Source organism: Antechinus flavipes, chromosome 3 (genome assembly GCF_016432865.1).
Source record: "Antechinus flavipes isolate AdamAnt ecotype Samford, QLD, Australia chromosome 3, AdamAnt_v2, whole genome shotgun sequence".
In the NCBI taxonomy this organism is placed as follows: domain Eukaryota; kingdom Metazoa; phylum Chordata; class Mammalia; order Dasyuromorphia; family Dasyuridae; genus Antechinus; species Antechinus flavipes.
The window spans coordinates 16366907-16385851 of NC_067400.1; the positions used below are offsets into that span (position 1 = coordinate 16366907).

The 18945-nt window shown below is 39.4% G+C and overlaps 1 long non-coding RNA gene across 1 annotated transcript; it reads right to left on the reverse strand.

Moving 5' to 3' along the window:
- Window positions 1-2258: 2258 nt before the first annotated feature.
- Window positions 2259-6826, reverse strand: LOC127557720 (uncharacterized). Its single transcript, XR_007952598.1, has 3 exons — window positions 6771-6826; window positions 2834-3021; window positions 2259-2442 (listed from the first exon to the last, which is right to left on the reverse strand). It is a non-coding gene; the product is annotated as an uncharacterized LOC127557720 (long non-coding RNA).
- Between the last annotated feature and the right edge of the window lie 12119 nt (window positions 6827-18945).

Below are 18945 nucleotides of genomic sequence, written 5' to 3' on the forward strand. Positions count from 1 at the left end.
TTCTCTGTCTGTCTGTCTGTCTCTGTTTTTGTCTCCCTGTCTCCCTTTTTCCATCTGTCTCTCTCTCTGCCTTTGTTTATCTCCCTGTCTGTCTGTCTGTTTCTCTCTTTCTGATTCTTTGTCTCTCTTTGTGTGACTGTCTCTGTCTCTCTGTCTGTCTGTCTCTTTCTCTCTTTCTGATTCTGTCTCTCTGTGTGTGACTGTCTCTGTCTCTCTGTCTGTCCGTCTCTCTCTCTTTCTGATTCTCTGTCTCTCTGTGTGTGACTGTCTCTGTCTCTCTGTCTGTCTGTCTGTTTCTCTCTTTCTGATTCTCTGTCTCTCTGTGTGTGACTGTCTCTGTCTCTCTGTCTGTCCGTCTCTCTCTCTTTCTGATTCTCTGTCTCTCTGTGTGTGACTGTCTCTGTCTCTCTGTCTGTCCGTCTCTCTCTCTTTCTGATTCTCTGTCTCTCTGTGTGTGACTGTCTCTGTCTCTCTGTCTGTCCGTCTCTCTCTCTTTCTGATTCTCTGTCTCTCTGTGTGTGACTGTCTCTGTCTCTCTGTCTGTCTGTCTCTTTCTCTCTTTCTGATTCTCTGTCTTTCTCTCTGTCTCTGTATCTGTCTGTCTTTCTCTGTCTCTCTGTCTGTCTGTCACTGTTTTTGTCTCCCTGTCTCCCTTTTTCCATCTCTGTCTCTCTCTCTGCCTTTGTTTGTCTCCCTGTCTGTCTGTCTGTTTCTCTCTTTCTGATTCTTTGTCTCTCTTTGTGTGACTGTCTCTGTCTCTCTATCTGTCTGTCTCTCTCTGCTTTTGTCTGTCTCCCTGTCTGTCTCTCTGTCTCTCCCTCTCTCTGTATCTCTGTGTCTCTCTCTGTCTCTGTCTCTCTTGTCTCTGTGTGTGTGACCGTCTGTCTCTCCCTCTCTCTGTCTCTGTCTCTCCCTCTCTCTATATCTCCATCTCTCTCTGTCTCTGTCTCTGTCTCTCCCTCTCTCTATATCTCCATCTCTCTCTGTCTCTGTCTGTCTCTTGTCTCTCTGTGTGACTGTCTCTGTCTCTCTGTCTCTCCCTCTATATATATCTCCAGCTCTCTCTGTCTCAGTCTGTCTCTTGTCTCTCTGCGTGTGACTCTGTCTCTGTCTCTCTTTCTGCATCTTTCTCTCTCTTTTGGCCAGACTCTCATGTTCAAATTGTGATTTATGCTTCCCCCTGCCTGCGGCCTGCTCTCTGTCTGACAGATCCCAGGTACCTTCCAATGTTAAGTGCCCACATATAGGGAGAGCGTATTTACAACTACACACATGGAAATTCCACGGTGGAAGGTGGGTAAGGAATACCTGGTTCTTTGGAGGGAAGACATTTAAAGACCTAATACACACAACTCGACATGGCTCAAGTGAACTTCCCAGAAATCCGTTCCCATCAGTTAGAGAAGCTGAAATCATGACTTTTGCTCCTATTGCTTCTTTTTAACCTCCCACTAACCCGGAGATGATTTGGCTTTGCGTATTTCTGAAGAATTTCTCTAAGGACTCAGACCAACCAAACCCAGAATTTAACAATTAGATCTAATAAAAATAGCCTCACTTATTTATCTGAAATTACACAACACACACACACACACACACACACACACACACACACACACACGTCTCCTCCCAAATTAGTTTCTACTTCAAACTGTATTAATTGCTCAGGACCTATAGCACATGCTTCAATGAAAATAAATTACTTTATTTCTATTACACCGCTAATGGCTGTGTAACTTAATTTCATTAGCTCGAACCTGTTGAGAGGATTCGGATTTCCATAGCAGGACACACTTGAAATGAAAAGATGCTTTCGATTCTCAATTAATGGAATCGTCCCCTTTCAACTGAAATGAATGTTATTGAAACCAATTAGCAGAGACTGGAAAATCTCTCATTAACGAGGGGAGTGTGGGTGAGTAAACAGCAATGAAAAGATGAAATTAGAGGAGAGCCTCTTCTTGTTGGCCTGAATAATTACATGCTTAGTTGCCTAATTGTCTGGTGAAAGGCGCGCCGGTGATAGTAACAGATTGCCATGTTCATTAGGCAGCGAAAGGCCACCTGCTGTTGGGCCTCATTTTCCTGCCGTCTATATACACGTGTCGGTCCCTGGGGACGGCTTTTTGGACACAATGCTGGCTGTGAAAAGCAAATGAGCAAGCCAATATGCTGGGATATTGTGTCCTTTATGGCGAGATACAGAAGCTTAATATGTCAAGTATAATGAATAAAACCAACAGCGATAACGAAGTTTATGAGAAAACTGACCTTCCTGCCGGTACCAGCCTCGCCCTCCAAAGTGGGCGAGCGACGGGCCCTTCCATACAGATGTTCCTCCGTGGCCCCCTGCTCCAAATTACACGGGACAAAAGATAGATTACAACTGTTGTGGCCTCGGCAATTTTTGAGACAATAGTGGAATGAAAGCGCGCGGTGTAACTGTGAAAATGAGAAACAAATGTGAGATACGGAGGCTGGGAAGTGCCGGGCGTGGGGATGCCCTTGTTCTTCCCTCTGCCACCAAGGGGGGAGAGAGCAAAGAATGGAGATGCCCCGGGGACGAGCGGGGCCCTCTGTCACATTTCCTTTCCTGCTTATCTCCGTCCTTCTAAAACAGTAAACATTTCTTCTCGCTGACCAATAATTCATATGATCCGAGAACGCATGGACTGCTTTCTCCTTGACTAGTTGCCACAGTTATTGACTTGCTTCAATCCCTTCTCTCCATCCTCAGATGGAAGCATGGAAGCCACGGATGTGCAGGGGGGGTTATTTAGGGGGTCTGGGTTTGTTGTTTAACATTAGACTAACATTCGCGTCATCCGCTCACCAGAAATGTCCGGGTGTGTACGTGCCATCAGCTAGATGGCACAATGAAGACTGATGGCCTTGAGGCTCTGAACATTGGAATCCAAATCCTGGAGGCTTCAGATGCGGGACAAGTCACTTAATTTCTCACAGCCTCTGTTTCCTCCTCAGTAAAATGGGAGCAATCATAGCATCCATTCCGCAAGGTGACTGTGAGGATCAACAACATGTAAAGTACGCAGCAAAACTTCAGATTACTTGTGAACACTGGCTAGCTCTTCTGTTGTCTCCCCCTATAGAACATCAACTCATTTGTTTCCTTTATTAAAGCTTTTTATTTTTCAGAACATATGTGTGGATAATTCTTTAACATTGACCCTTGCAAAACCTTGTTTTCCAATTTTCCCTCCTTCTCCCACCCGCTCCCTAGATGGCAAGTAATCCAATATATATTAAACATGGTAGAAATATATGTTAAATCCACTATATGCATATATATTTATATAATTATCTTGCTGAACAAGAAAAATCAAATCAAACCAGAAAAAATGAGAAAAAAAATGCAAGCAAACAACAACAAAAAGAATGAAAATGCTATGTTGTGGTCCACCCTCAGTTCCCACAGTCCTTTCTCTGGGTGTAGATGGCTCTCTTCATCACAAGACCATTGGAACTGGTCAACTCATCTTTATCTTTCTATTCCCAGCAACTGCACATTGAATAAATGCTTATTCGATTGAATTTATAAATCATAGTTATTCCATATCTTGTCTTTTTTAAACCTTACAATCACTTATATTTCCACATCCTACAGGTATAATTACAACCATTTTTGTAAGATGAGAGAAACTGAGACTCAGAGATGGAGAGATTTGTCCATAGCTGCACAACTGGAAAACATCAGAGGCAGTATTTGATCCAAGATCTCCAGAGCTCCAAATCCAGTGTTCCATCTGTGAGTCACATTCCCCAGGGATCTTTGTAGTCCTCCAGACTTTGTCCTATGTCATCCTCTCTTCGCTACCCTTCATCATTACCACAAGTGGAAAACACTCAAAATCTCTAAGGAAAAAAAATCAATCCTCACTCTTCCGAAGCTACACTGTCCACCTGACTCCAAGTATCAATGAAGGGCAAGGTCTAGCTGGTTCTCATCCCTATCACATCTCTCTCTGTTCCTTCAACTCCAGCCACTGGAGAGCTCCAAGGAATCCTTCCACTAGCTGCTCCCTTGTTGGTAGAGGAATGCCTCTATTACAGAAAATTCCCTGGAGAAACACCGTCTCCTGAAAACATCCTCTCACTGTTGTAGACTTCTAGACAAGGAATGGAAATCCTGTATCCTGCTGTCTTCTGTCGAAAATGTTTGCTCTGGTTTTCTCAGGCTCCTTATAAAGATCAAACTCGAAAGTCATATAACTTGGATAGATGAACTGACTTGGAATCAGTCAATCAACCATTACCTAAATAAATCAAAGAATATATACGTGTGTGTGTGTGTGTGTGTGTGTGTGTGTGTGTGTGTGTGTGTGAGAGAGAGAGAGAGAGAGAGAGAGAGAGAGAGAGAGAGAGGAGAGAGAGAGAGAGAGAGAGAGAGAGAGAGAGATTTGGAGAACTCTTTGTTAAATATCTATCAAAATACAACCCTGACTATAATATAAAGTATACTAACACACACTCTCATATACACACTCATTTTACAGAGGGTCAAGAAGTGAAGTAGGCAGTAAGTGTAAGAGTTAGATTTTTTCCCCCAGATTCTTATAATCTAAGTCATTCACCTAATATCAAGTAACTAGTTAATGGCTTGGCCAGGCTTGAAACCTGCAGTTCTTCATTTTAGTCCAGGGCACTCTAAAATACATCATTATTTGTGGAAATAAAGGATTTTTTTAAAAAGTGGAAAGAAAGCTTGGGGTGGGAAAAAGGATCTAGAGAGAAGAGAGGAAAGACAGAAATAAGGATGTACATCATAAGCAACACAACAAACCCCGAGACTGATCAGTGAGAGCTGATCAAATTTTGCAACTGTCACATTTACGGTGACATAAGTTGATCACTATAAAATCCATTTTAATAGTTTGCCTCGGCCCCCACCACTTGCCCTCAGTCGCTGCCCCCTTTTCTTAGGCAGGGTAGGCTGCTAAAAATAGAGACAATTCCCATTCCCACAAACACTGATTTCAGGAAGCTCGTTATGTTTTTAATGAAGTTCTCAAATTCTCCCCCTTGGAATCTGGGTTTCAGTTGGTGCAGCAGAAATAGATGGGAGGCGACAGTACTATTACCCAGGCTCTCCGGGAAGGAACAATCTGACAAAAGATGGGGAAAGGCAGCTATTTCTCAGCCACCAATCCAGGAAAGGTTTAAATGTTATTATCAAAGCAAACAGAGTGGATTTTTTCTGGGTATCAGCTCTATGAAGGCTGGGAGAAGAGAAGGCATCCAAAACAATTAGCCTTGGGGAGAAATGCAAGAGAATTGGCTGGGGGGGGGGGAATGTATAGGCTACTGCTGATGGTATTAAATTATGTAAACAGAATTTATGCACCAAATGACCCAGACTCATTGATCTTGACAGGGGTAATTTTTACATAAGAATTAACTATTTCTCTAATGCATTAGGCATAAACTTCCATGACAGGGTTTTTGTTCCATTCCTTTAATTGAACAAACAGATTGAATGTAGGGAAAGCAGGAAACGTCTCTCTTGCTCCTTCCAAAGCGCTTAATACTGAGAAGGAGCAAACTGAGGATGTCCATTATAAAGGCATGTCCTGCACAAAGAATCGTGGGATCTCTGACTTGGGGTTTGGAGGGAGCCTTAGACATTCAGCAGAAAGGAAGATGCTCCAGGGAATGAACTGCATCTTTGTCTTTGCAGCTTCAGCCTCCTAGTCCTCTGAGACTCAATTTCTTCATCTGTAAAATGGGGATAATATCCCACTGCTCAATGCACTTTCGGGAAAGCTGCAAGTTGTTATTATTCCCCTCCAGTGGGAAAATCCCCTTACCTCAGACTCCCCAAACAAACACCTCCTCACTTAGAAGTCAGTTGAATATTTAACTACAACTACAGCTATCCAATCAGACAGATTAAACAAATGTGTCAAATTTAACGCAGGTAGAATTCAATATATGTAGCAGAAGGAGCCATTTTGTAGTGAGGGGATCTGGATTCAAATTCTACCTCTGCTACTTATAACTATGTGACTTTGGACAAGTGACTAGCTGGGGCTGGATGAAATAAATGTTCTCCAAGTCTCTTTCCAGCTTTGAATCCGAGGATGATCTTTTTAACCTGCATTTTTTTTATTCGGAAATCATACAGAAATTAAAGTACTATGGTGACAAGGGAGACCTATGTCTTTCTTGTTTTTTTGGGTTTTGTTGTTGTTGTTTTTATTTGTTTGTTTTGCTGAGGCAATTAGGGTTAAGTGACTTGCCCAAAGTCACCCCGCCGGAAAGTGTTAAATGTCTGAGATCAAATTTGAACACAGGTCCTTCTGACTTCAAGGCTGGTGCTCTCTATTCACTGCATCACCTCGCTGCCGCTGCTCCCAAGACCTATGTCTTTCTAAGCCTATCTGCTAACATGATTTCAAATAGCAAGGAATTTTAAAAAATGTCTTAAATTGTATTAAGGCAGGAAGACCCGAGTTCAAATGCAGACTCATTTACTAGTGGGGTGGTCATGAGCAAGTCACTTCAACATCTCTACCTCAGTTTCCTCCAACAGACACTGACCTCCCAGAGATGTGAAGCTAAAATACAATAATATTTATAAAGTGCTTTGCAAATTTCAAAACACTGTAAAAACGGAAGTCGTTATCATGAAGAACTGTACAAAAGTGCCATAATTATATACTATTACTATATATTACCTATCATAGATGCTACTAATATATGCAATTATTAAAGTATACTTTTTAATATGTCGATATTATACGTATACATACATCCGTTCTGAGGAACCAACCAGAAGGAGCCTTTGGGTGACCATAGACTTCTTTTCTCTTGGCTTTCCAGGCAATAAAGTCCTCCGGGAAGGCTCTGGCATTAAATACTGTTGCAATGGATTGTCTTGAGTAGCAACAGTATTTTCCCATTCTTCAATCATTCAGGCGCTAATGACAAAGTAAAAACCTTGCCGATTTGAAGCCAAATTGGGACTGGCTGGCTCCTAATTAAATCGGGCTAAGATTAACTCAAACTGATTAAGTCTCATCCTAATCTCTATTTAGCAGTTAACTCTGATCACTTCCAGGCTCATAGTAAAATGATTTACAGGTGCAGCTGAAACATTTCCTCTTACCCTGGGCAAGAGATCCGTAAAAACTGACAGCAGAAAACCGTAGTTGTCACTATCCTCCCGGCAAATTTTATGGCTTTAGCCCAACTAAGCAGCCAGCGTCCCCCCAGTGATTTCAGCTAAGGTCCAAGTGTTTAATTAATGCAATTGACTAAATGAATTACCCAGTTCAGTTTTTATAACAGATTGGCCCAGTTGATTAGATAGAGTTAACTCTTTTCCTAATAGTCTAATCTAATTGATAAGTGTAACTATTAGTGCTTCTTTGGGGCAGACAAGCCTACTGAGATTCCCCCATACCAGATTCAGGAACATATTGAGGGTTTCAATGTAACTCAGGTCCTATTTAGGAGATAATTTAAAGCTTTAATGAGATATGAAAACAAATGATTTGTAGACATGCAAAAATCATAGGTGCGCCTTACTTTCACATTAAAAGGAGAAAGTGAATGGATTCTCCTTTATTTCATTGAGAATAATTCTATCATATGTTTTATGTATGTACATACATGTACATATGTGAATATGCATGTGTAGATACATATATATAATTTTTATATTTGTAGATGGATATTTATTTATGTTTCCATAAATACAAATATTTATATATAGATAAGCATTACATTTATACACACCCACACATATGTACACACATGCACACATAGAGTGGATTTATTCTCAATTAACTCAAGAATCCATCCATGAGATGGGTGGGTGTGTAGGTGGGGGTGGGGATGGGTATTTTTTTTTAATGGACTGGGTTTTCTTTGACAAAGGAAAGCCCCTTTATCCAGAAGGATGACCCTCCCTTTGAACCTCTTGGATAGTTGTCCGAGCCATAGAAACAGATAGACACAGAGACAGAAAATATACATTCTTACATTTGAACAATTCTGTCAAGTCAAAGACTAAAATGTCCTTACTAAAAAGTCAATGAATAAAAAACTTAGCTATTATTTCAGACACAATGGTAATTAGATCTCTGAGAACTATAGTTAATAGATAGGTTTTGCTCCTCGGTAATCTCTATGGATTCTTGGTCCGGTACAGATTTGTGGTTCTTTACACAGGAAAAGGAAATTTGTAAACTACCTTTTTCTGTGATGGAATGATGTTGTTTCCAGTTTTAGAAGTTCCAAGACAACGCCCAACTATCAGCTATGACTCCGATTATAAAAAAAAGTCCCAGATTTTTAACCAGGAAAGATTCAGATGACACTGGAAACTTTTAAACAAAATACAAATGTAAAAGCATTCTCTAATCCTCTTTAGAAGGAGCTCTTCTTGAAGGAACATTTGGTCCATGGTGATTTTCCAGCTTGGGATAGCATTTTCCCTTCCAGGCCAAGCATGTGATGTGACCGAGTCCAGGTGAAAAGAATGAGGATGAAGGCTTCATGACAGAAGCCCTCTTGCCTGGGAATTACATCTGTCAACTGGACAATGGATTTGAAAAGTAATCCTACTTTAAAAAAAAATAGCCTCTCTTGGACAGGAGGCATTTTAAATGCTTGAAATTTAAGAGCCTGGTTTTTATTTTTGTTTTGTGATTTTCCGCCAAGCTGGGGCTACACAGCTGTGATCTGTCAAGGACAGTGGTGCTACCAGACAAAGAGATAGATTTTCTTCTTCTTTTTTTAAGCAGCTGTAAAATAAACAATCAAAGAGAGGTTATGTGCTATTTTCCAGAAGGTGGAATTCTCCCTTTCATCAACAGTTCCCATCAGTTAGCCAAAAGGCAGTATCAACTTCAGTTGTCAAGGAGGCTTCGAGCTACCCTGCTGTACACACACACACACACACACACACACACACACACACACACACACACACAAAAGCAGCTAATGAGGGTGGGAGAGAAAATAATTGCCATGTAAGTAATTATAATCTGTCATCACACTTTCTTTGTAGCAGAAAAGGGATTTTCTGTAAGGATGATACATCAAAACAGTTAATCTCTTAACACAAAGTTCCTGGGAAAGGCAGGACCAGTTCCCAAATTTCAGGATAGTTTGCACAATTTGAAATGTTCAAAGAAGTTGCTGAAGACGTTAACGAGTTAGGTGTTCATTAGTCAACAAGCATTTATTTTTTTAAAAATCAAATGTTATTGATATTTTCTGTTTTATATCATCTACATTTTTCCAGAATCCTTCTCCTTGCCCTCACAGGGAACCATCCAAAATAACAACGAATATTTTTAAAGAAAAAACCAAAAAGAATAAATCATCAAAATAGATTACTAATATTAAAAATATCTGAAAATCCAAACAATCTTCTACCTTCCTGGACCTCCCATATATGCAAAGGAGCTGGGCTAAGTTTGGGGAACAAACAACAAGTACCAACCAAGTACCAGTTACTGACCTAAGTTTGGGGTACTAACAAATATCAACTATGTACCAATGACTGAGCTAAGTTTGGGGTACAAAGAAAGACAAACCCCATTTTCATCCTCAAAAAATTCACATTCTAATGGGGAAAATAATGAGAAAAGTAATGATGATGATGGTGATTCTGATGATGAAGATGATAGTGATGGTGATCGTGATGATGATGGTGATGACGATAATAATTAAACATAATCAGATCAAACATTTACATAATACTTTAAAATTTGTGGAGTACTTTATGATGCCCTGCCAGTAACTATATATAAATAAAGAATAAATGGAAGGTCATCTCAGAGGGAAGACACTATTATAGCAGGGGAGGGGGCAAGAAGAGGCTTATTGCAGAAGGTGGGATCTGAGCTGAGTCTTCAGGGAAGGCAGTGAATCAAGAGGAGTTGATGAGGAAAAACATCCCAATGGTGAGACACGGCCAATAGAAAGACTGGCATCTGGAAACTGGATCAAGAAATAAAAAGTAGCTATTGGAAAAGGTCTTTTAAAGAGTTTTAAATATCAACCTGGGATCGGATATTTGGCCCAGGAGACAACATGGAACTACTAAAGTTTGCCGAGTTGAGATTGACATGGTCAGACAAATGCTTTCCCAAAAAACATCGGTAGCTGAGTGGTTGATGGGCCAGAGTGGGGAGAGACTTGAGTCCTGCATCAACACCTGGAACTTCAGTCTGGTTGAAGTTCTAGCAAAGGAGACTCAGAAACCACGAGGCTGATGGGAGAAGAACCATGAGGAAGGAATGTCACAAAAATCTGGAGAGGAGACCACAGAAAGGAGGAGAGGGCACTCGACCATATGGGAGCTGTGGGGAGATGAAGAAAAATGAGAGTTGGGAAAAAGCCATTAGATTGGGCTATTTTTAGATGCCAAAATGGAAACTGGAAATTTTAAGAAGTAAAGAATAAGAAGCAGCTCAATGGTGTAGTGAATAGAGTACCAGCCCTGAAGTCAGGAGGACCTGAGTTCAAATCTAGCCTTAGACACTTAACACTTCCTGGCTGGGTGACCCTGGGGAAGTCACTTAACTCCAATTGCCTCAGTTGAAAAAAAGTAGAAAACAACATTCATCATTCCACTGTCACTGGATGAGAGCAGCAGGCTCCCCTGTACTCTACAAGTGCTCTTCCTCTACCACATCTGCTTCCTGGAAACCCCAGTCCTTTTTAAGGATTAAGTGAAGAGCCATCTCCTTCAAGAGGTTGTTCTGCTTCCCTTAATTGTTAATAGAGTAGCTAAGAGGTGCTGGGCTTGGAATCAGGAAGACTCAAAAAGACTGCTAAATAATTACTTATTGGCTGATTGACTCCCCAGTAAAAAATAAGCTCCCTTAGGGCAAGGATCTCTTGGTTTTGTCCTTGTATATCTGGAACCCAGCCTGGCCCATCGGTGCTTAGCAAATACATATCAGATGAGTGACTTCAAACCATCCGGACTGCCCGATCAGCAGCCAATATTCTGAGCTTTCATCAAAGTTCACCTCATTTTACATCTCATGCTTGAAAAAAAAATTCCAGGTGTCTTTCGAGTCCATAACCCTTTTAATTAAGCTAATTGCTCTCCCATAGAACTCTGGGTGGGAAGTGTGCTGTGGCTACAAATCATGAAGTTGAGAGTGCTGTTATTTTTTTTTTTTCATTTGCAAAGACATTTTGCTAAAGGTCGTTAGATTGAGGAAACCCAGAATGTGCTGCTGTTTTCCAGCTTCCCTGTAATATGACTTTGCCTTTAAAGAGGAAAAGTCTACTTCAAAGTGATTTTTCCACATTTTGATCACTGCTGCATGAAGAGACGCCACAGTCAGTGTTACCACTGGAATTCTTTCCCCATTTTTATAAATTGCCGTCCAGGACGATGATGCTTCAATGGCTCCATCAACACCCAAGGAAGGGGAATGGGAGAGATTAAATGGCACACGGCACATGTGCTAAGTGTGGCTTATGATGAATCCATAGATGCAAAAAGCTACAGGAAATCAACAAGGGGGATTTAAATGCAGAGAGAGAAAGGAGGATTTGTCACTCTTTTAATCAATCATTCAAGAAATATTTATTATATAATTGTTATGTGTCAGGCACTTTGTTAAATATTGAGTTTGCAAAGATAAAAGCCCTCAAGTAGCTTACAGTCTACTAGGAAGCAATAATAACATCATAGACGTTATTCATGTTTCATTCATTTAAATGAAGCTTTCTGTGTGGTGGGATTTATTTTTTAATTTTGGGGTTGTTTTTTTTAGGAGGATGGATTTTTTTCCTCAAAAGGATTCTATGGAGCTTGAAGAAATCTTCTTGAAGTCAGATTTTTCTAAAGTTGTCTTTTTAAAAGGATATTTTTAAAGCTTAAATTTGTCTATTAATTTAGGACTTTATTTAGAAGTATAGACTGCCTTTTGTGGCAGTAATATGTTCTGAAATGTCTCATATATATGTAAATGTATACATATACATATACATATATATTGAACAAATTGAATGAAAAAAATGAATGAATGGCAAAGTCAAGGGGAATGGAGAAATGAAGATGAGCCTCAAAGGAAGCCGGGTGATGTTCCCCAAGACAGAAAAAAAAAGAGGAAGACTTACACTGATAATAGTCCTTGCTTATTCCCCCTTATTCTTTTTTTTTTTTTTATTCACTTCTGCTAGAATTCTTAGAAGCATTATAACTTAATGTTTGATTTTCTGATAAATTAAATGTAATTGCCATGATTGTGAACCCACAGAATTAAAAACCTGAGAACTGAATCTGGACTTTTTCTCTTGCATATCATGAGAGAATCATAAACACTTAAAAAATGACACAGAAATCTTGGTCTCCAAACATACATTAAAGCAATTGTTTTCATCTGTGTTTGTGATGGGACAAGCCCTGTCTCTCTTCACCTCCAGTCTCTTTTACCTCCAATCCCACATAACCACCAAATCCTCCTAATGCAAGAGCCTTGCCCTTGTCACCCATGTTCAAGAATTTTCCGTGGATTTGCAGAGCCCCTAGAATAAAATACAAATTTCTCTGCCTGATATTTAAGTTCCTTTACAATCTGACTCCCATGTGGCTTTCCATATTGATTCCTCATTTATCCAAAGTGATCATATGCTCTACTTTCCATCCCAACTATTGTCATTGTTCCTTCTCGTACATGACAACTCATTACCCATTTATATGTCTTTGTGGTATCAACCATATCTAAAATGTATTTTCTCCTCCCCTCCATTTCCCAGAATTCCTACCATCTTTCAAAGAACCATCCATACAGGAAGCTTTTCTTGATTCCTGAAGCTGACAGAGTTCAGCCCTCCAAAAGAGAATTACTTGTATATACTCTGTATTTATTAATTTTTATTACAAAATATGGGTTCATGAGAAGAATCTCTCTTGCTGGTCTCCAACCAATTATCAGAAGGTGGTCCCAGTTACTGGGGATCAATCAGAGCAGTTCCATGTATCCTCTCAGAAAATATGGTATATACATCTTGCTCTGTGAAAGGTGTCCTTTTCAAAGGATAGTATTTTCACCTTATTTTTTCTGTTGTTTGTTTGCTTTTTTCTTTCTCATGGTTTTTTCCCTTTTGATCTGATTTTTCTTGCATAACATAACAAATGTAGGAATATATTTAGAAGAATTGCACACATTTAACCTATTTCAGCTTGTTTGCTTTCTTGGGGAGGGAAGAGGAGAGAAGAGAGGGAGAAAAATTTGGAACACAGGGCTTCCAAAGATGAATGTTGAAAACTACCTTTGCATGCATTTGAGAAAATAAAATAATACTTTAAAAATGAAAAAAAAAAAGAATTCCACATAAAAATAAATGATTATCCTTTAGGTAAACTGTTCTCAAAATTTTACACCCTTAAAAATTATTGAAGAGCCCTTCCCCAAGAGCTTTTGTTCATGTAGATTAAATCAATTGAGATTTATCACATTTGATATTAGAGTCATAAAAAGTTTTGGACTCATGAGTCAGAAAGGTCTCTCTCTCAAGAGTTCCCAACCTCCTCTTTGAGAATCACTGCTTTAGATTATGTCTGAGATTTCATTTACCCATACAAACTGGCACCTGCTCTGCAATTTAGATACCTAAAGAGTTGCCTGGGTCATTGAAAGAAAGCCTAGGGTAATACAGCCAGTATGTGTCAAAGCAAGATTCAAACTCAGGTTTTCTTAATTCAAAACTGAATTTCCATCCACTCAGACAAGCTGCTTCATATTTATCATTGTACTAAGAGAGTTCTTTAGCTCCTAGCAATTAGAAGTGTTAGGGAACTAACTTCCTTCACCTAAGTGTATCTCTGCCCATTTTTTTCATTTCTTGAGTCGCTCCCCTAAACAATGCTCATTCCCACGATTCCTAAGGGCAGTGCCTCTCTGGCAACCATTAAAACAAGCTGATATGGCACGTAGGCAAAACAAGGGAAGCGAATCCCCAGGCTTCTGACTGGGATCCAGGCAGGATCTCTCTCTCCCTGATTGGGAAAGGGAAGGACGCCCAAAATCTCAATTCCCTAAGATCTCAGCCTAGGAAAGGACTCTGACTATGAGGAACTGACAGAATATTGCTGTTAGTTCTCATTTAAAGAAACGGCCCAGTTTTTGTAATGGACAAATAGGAAGAGACAGCTAATACTATTCTTATCTGTGATATATCATTTCTGCCTCTGATAAAATCTGAAAAAAAGAAAGAAGAATGGGTCACTCTCTCATCCCTTCAATTTAACTCTCTACAGTTATATAGGCAGCAGCTGGTAATAAAACAGCTGTAAAACTATGTGCATTTATACTTTGCAACTACTAAGTATAAAAATCACCTATTTTTATGTAGGATAAAGTATTCATGTAAAAGAAATATAGAATTATTAAATGTTGTATAGTGAGTATGCAGACTTGACAGCTACCAGATTGACTGACAATTGGAGAGTCACAATAAAATGTGGACCGAATAAAACTGAAAAAGGCTAAGGAAAGCTTTCCTTTACTGCCCAGGGATGTTGCCTTCCCCTGTATCTACGAGAACCATCTCCTGTGGAGATGAAGCATCTGTTACAGGCCTTGGTGCTCTACTGAGGGGCCTTCCTATGACATTGTGCCCTTTTGAGTCAGTCATTGGTCCCCTTAAACTCATTTTCTTTATTTTCAGAATAAGGGGACTAGACAATACCAATAATGTTTCTTTCAGCTCAAAATCCTATGGTCTTTTGGTCTAAGAACATAGCTGAAACCATTGATTTATTCTACATGTCCTTCTAAAATATGCAGTTATTCAATCAAGGCAAAAGACAAAGCATCTCTTTATAAACCATTAATAAATAATCATGATTTTTAATTGCCCTTTTCGTTGTCTTTTTTGCCTTGCATCTATCTGAGCTCTCCTGCTTATCATAGCCCTGGGTGAGGGGGATAAAGGTCCTCAGCTGCTGCATCTGGCCCACAGCCGTAGTTTGAGGACCCCTGGACTTACCTTAAAGGCTCAGAGTCTCAGGCTTTTATACCAGAGGCAGAAACAAATCATCCCTCAAGGCTACAACTCTTCTGTCCAAAGTGTCCTACTCCTAGTATATCGATACTATTGATATTATCAATAAACCAACAAACAATCTACTTAGTATCTTGTGTGTGCGGGGAGATGAGCAAGAAGTTCCGAACAAAATTAACCGTTGCAATCTTAAAACCCAAAGTCACATTTTGGGGGACGTTTGTGCTTATAAAACCTGAGGCGCTGCCATGTTGTGACCTTCCTCCGAGCATAACAAACTAGAAACATGCTTTGGGTTCAGAAGCAGCTATGGGACACCAGCCAACAGCCACACGCACCAAGCAGTATTGTGAACTCATCACTCTCTCCCTGGAGGTCCACAGTCTGGAGCTTGGAAGTCGAGGCCTTGGGAGGAGATCTGATAATAATTCACTTTCCCCCCCATCTCTCTTTCCCTCTGTATTTTTGGATTTTTTTTCAGCCAGCTACCTAATAGAGAGAAGCAGGAGAATTCTAAGGCAGTGAGGTCTTGTCCCATTTATCATCATCTCTCCTCCTGGGTCTCTTTCTTGATCACACTGAGAGTCCTGCCAAGTTGATCCAAAGAGTCTGTACGGAGCACCACTGGCTTCAAAGGAGAGCCATTCTTGGATCTCTTCCTCAGGGGGCTCTGGAAGATGAGATGGACGAGCTCTTCATGTCAAAGTCGCTGTCCGCGGCACTGTGCTGTTTGTAACCTTCGCCGGGCTGATGGCTAAGACAAACACTGATGACTCCTCCACTCGTCGCCCACCGTGACTTAAACACCCATGGACAGAGGGAGTCAATGGATCGGTTTTCAAAGCATCACTAGCATGTGCCCCATGGTAAGCATACATACACAGGTGTGCAAAGAGCATCCAATAATTTCCTTTTTTATAAAAGAGACATTATTTAGCTCATATGTGCTCATTACTGCTCTGCCGCCAAATCGATCCTCCTCATCATTAATTAGTCACCTTTGTTCAGAGCATTCTGCTTTTGAACACTATAATTTGGAAAGGGAGAAAGAAGTTTCAATTAGGAAGAAGTAAATAAAGCAAAGCGATTTACTTGACAGTATATTGGTGATATATAGCTTATCAATATTGTACCTTCTGATTTTCACCTATTCAAGCTACGTGTGAAGGGACCCCTGTGATTCCAGTTCAAGGCAGATTTTCAATTGCTGCAGAATTGACTGCATTCTATCCAATTCAATTCAGGTTCAAATTATGTGCTGGACACTCTTCTCAGCTCTCGAGATACACAGATAAAAAGAAACAGTCTTTTTTTTCCTCAAAAAAACTTATATACTATTCAAATCCTAAAAAAATCAATACTAAGTTTTCTTGTTCCTTTAGTGATACCAAAATAAATTGTTTAGTTGCTAGAAATGAATATTCTTTTATAGACACCATATTTTCTCCAATTACATGTTGTTGTTTCTCAACAATATTTTATTTTTCCAATTATATGTAAAGACAGTTTTCAACATTCATTTTTGGTAAGATTTTGAGTTCCAGATCTTTTCCCCCTCCCTCCCTTACCTTACTCCTTCCCAAGACAATAAGCAATCTGATATAGATTGTACATCCCAATTACATTTTAAAACTGTTTTAACATTTTTTAAAGTTTGAGTTCTTCTGCCGAAAGGGCTATCAAACCGTGCATCTCAACAATGAGATAATTCAGGCTAGTTCCAATGATCTTGTGATGAAGAAAGCCATCTCCGAGAGGAAGGATCATAGGATCTGAGTGTGGATCCCAATATAGCATTCTCACTCTTTTTGTTGTTGTTTGCTTGCATTTTCTTTTCTTTTTCATTTTTTCTTTTTGATCTGATTTTTCTCTTGCAGCAAGATAATTGTGGTAATACATGTATAGAAGAATTGGACATATTTAACATATATTGGATTACTTGCCATCTGGGGGGAAAGGAATGAAAAAATTTGGAACGCAAGGTTTTGCAGAAGTGAATGTTGTATTTAACATATATAGGACTGCTTGACATCTAGGGGAGGGGGTGGAGGGAGGGAGGGGAAAATCGGAACAGAAGTGAGTGCAAGGGATAATGTTGTAAAAAATTACCCTGGCATGGGTTCTGTCAATAAAAAGTTATTATATATATAAAAAAGCAAATGTTGAAAATTATCCATGTATATATTTTGAAAATAAAATGGGTTAAATTTTTAAAAAGAAAAAAGAAAAGTTTTGAGTTCTAAATTCTATCCTTTTCTCCTTTTTCTTCTTCCCTTCTAAGATAGTAAAACAGGCACCATATTTTATGAAGAATATTGACAAATGTGGAGCATGTCTGAAGGATACGGATTGTCCTTATTAGCTCTCAAGCTTTAGTAATGAAGCAGTTTCAGATTGACCTATAGCAGTGAACATATGAAAATCTGTTTACACACTTGGATCTGGTAGATGATCATGTATTGGAAAATGGCTCAACAAATTGGGTCCCTGAAAGTAACATAATGATACTACACAGTATGAAACGATGAATGTGAAGAATAAAGGACCTTGGGAAGACATATATGAGTGGAAGCACAGGGAAATAAAGAGAACTAGGAAATAATCTGCACAGTGACAACAATGTAAACGGAAACAAAAAAAATCTGAGATTGAGTGTTGATGTAATAGATACAATGCTAAACTTTGAGTCCGGAGAATCTGTATTCAAATCCCACCTCAGGGAGACACAAATTATGTAAATCTTACTTTGTCATCTACCCATTTTCAGACTCAGTTTACTCATCTGGAGAATAAGGATAATAATAATAGTGCCTGCCTCATTAAGGATCAAATGATCTATTATAAATAAATCATTTATAAACTGCTAAATTCTATACAAATATTCACCATCATAATTAGCATTATAATGACCAAGCTTGTCATGGAAAAGAAATATAAACATGTGTTTGCCTCCCTTCTTTGCGAAGGTCTGGAGAGACTGTGGAACTGGATCACCGGTTATATAATTGAACTTATTTAATGTGTTTGCTAGTGTTTCTGAATTAGTTTGTTTTAATCTCTCCTTTGTTCTAAGAGGTGGGGCTCTATGTATAGAGGAAGAGAAATAAACTAGGAAATTAAAGTGATGTAAAAACGAAAGATACTAATACTAATAAAACACTTGTGAAAGGAAAAAGACAATAAACAAAAAGACATTTCTCAATGTACTTTTAAATCAAGTATCCAGAGCATAAGGGCTAAGATGGTGAAGGACGCAACCCCCCCCCAAATGATGGGAGGTACGATTACTGCAGCCCCTCCCCATCCTAATGTTCTGAGTTTCTGTGATTCCATGGAATGCATTAACTCAGAAGGTGATTCTGTTGAACTTGGGCACAAACTCGCATTTCAAAAATGAACTTATTAAAAGTTAACTTGTTTTAGCTTATTAAAAGCTAACATGATTGTGGATTCATGTATTCAGTGGGTTTATGTGTTAGCAGGCTTATTTCTTCATACAAACTTTAATTTAATCCTAATCCAGTCCTAACTAGTAATCCTTCCACGTAGGACAGTAGCAGCAAAGGTAACTGCACAGAGAATAGTCACACCACGGATACAGTTGAGCCGCCATAACATTTGGAGAGAAAAGCAAGCAGGCCCAGTGGGAGTGACAAAGGATGGGATGGCAGAGTAGGGATGGGGGTGGAGAAGGAAGAGAAACAGGTGGCCTAAAGCCAGGTAAAAAAATAAAGTCGTGCTCTACCTTCCATAAAATGCAAGGTTGGCTGTCTCCAGATCTCCGGGCAAGAGACCCCACTTCCAGATGTTGGCATTTTATAAATTTTATAAATATTACCTCATTTGATCCTCACAATTCCGCAAGATAACTATTATTATTACAATTAAGGAAACTGAGGCAAACAGAGAGGTTAAATGACTTGTCCATCTAGTAAGTATCCG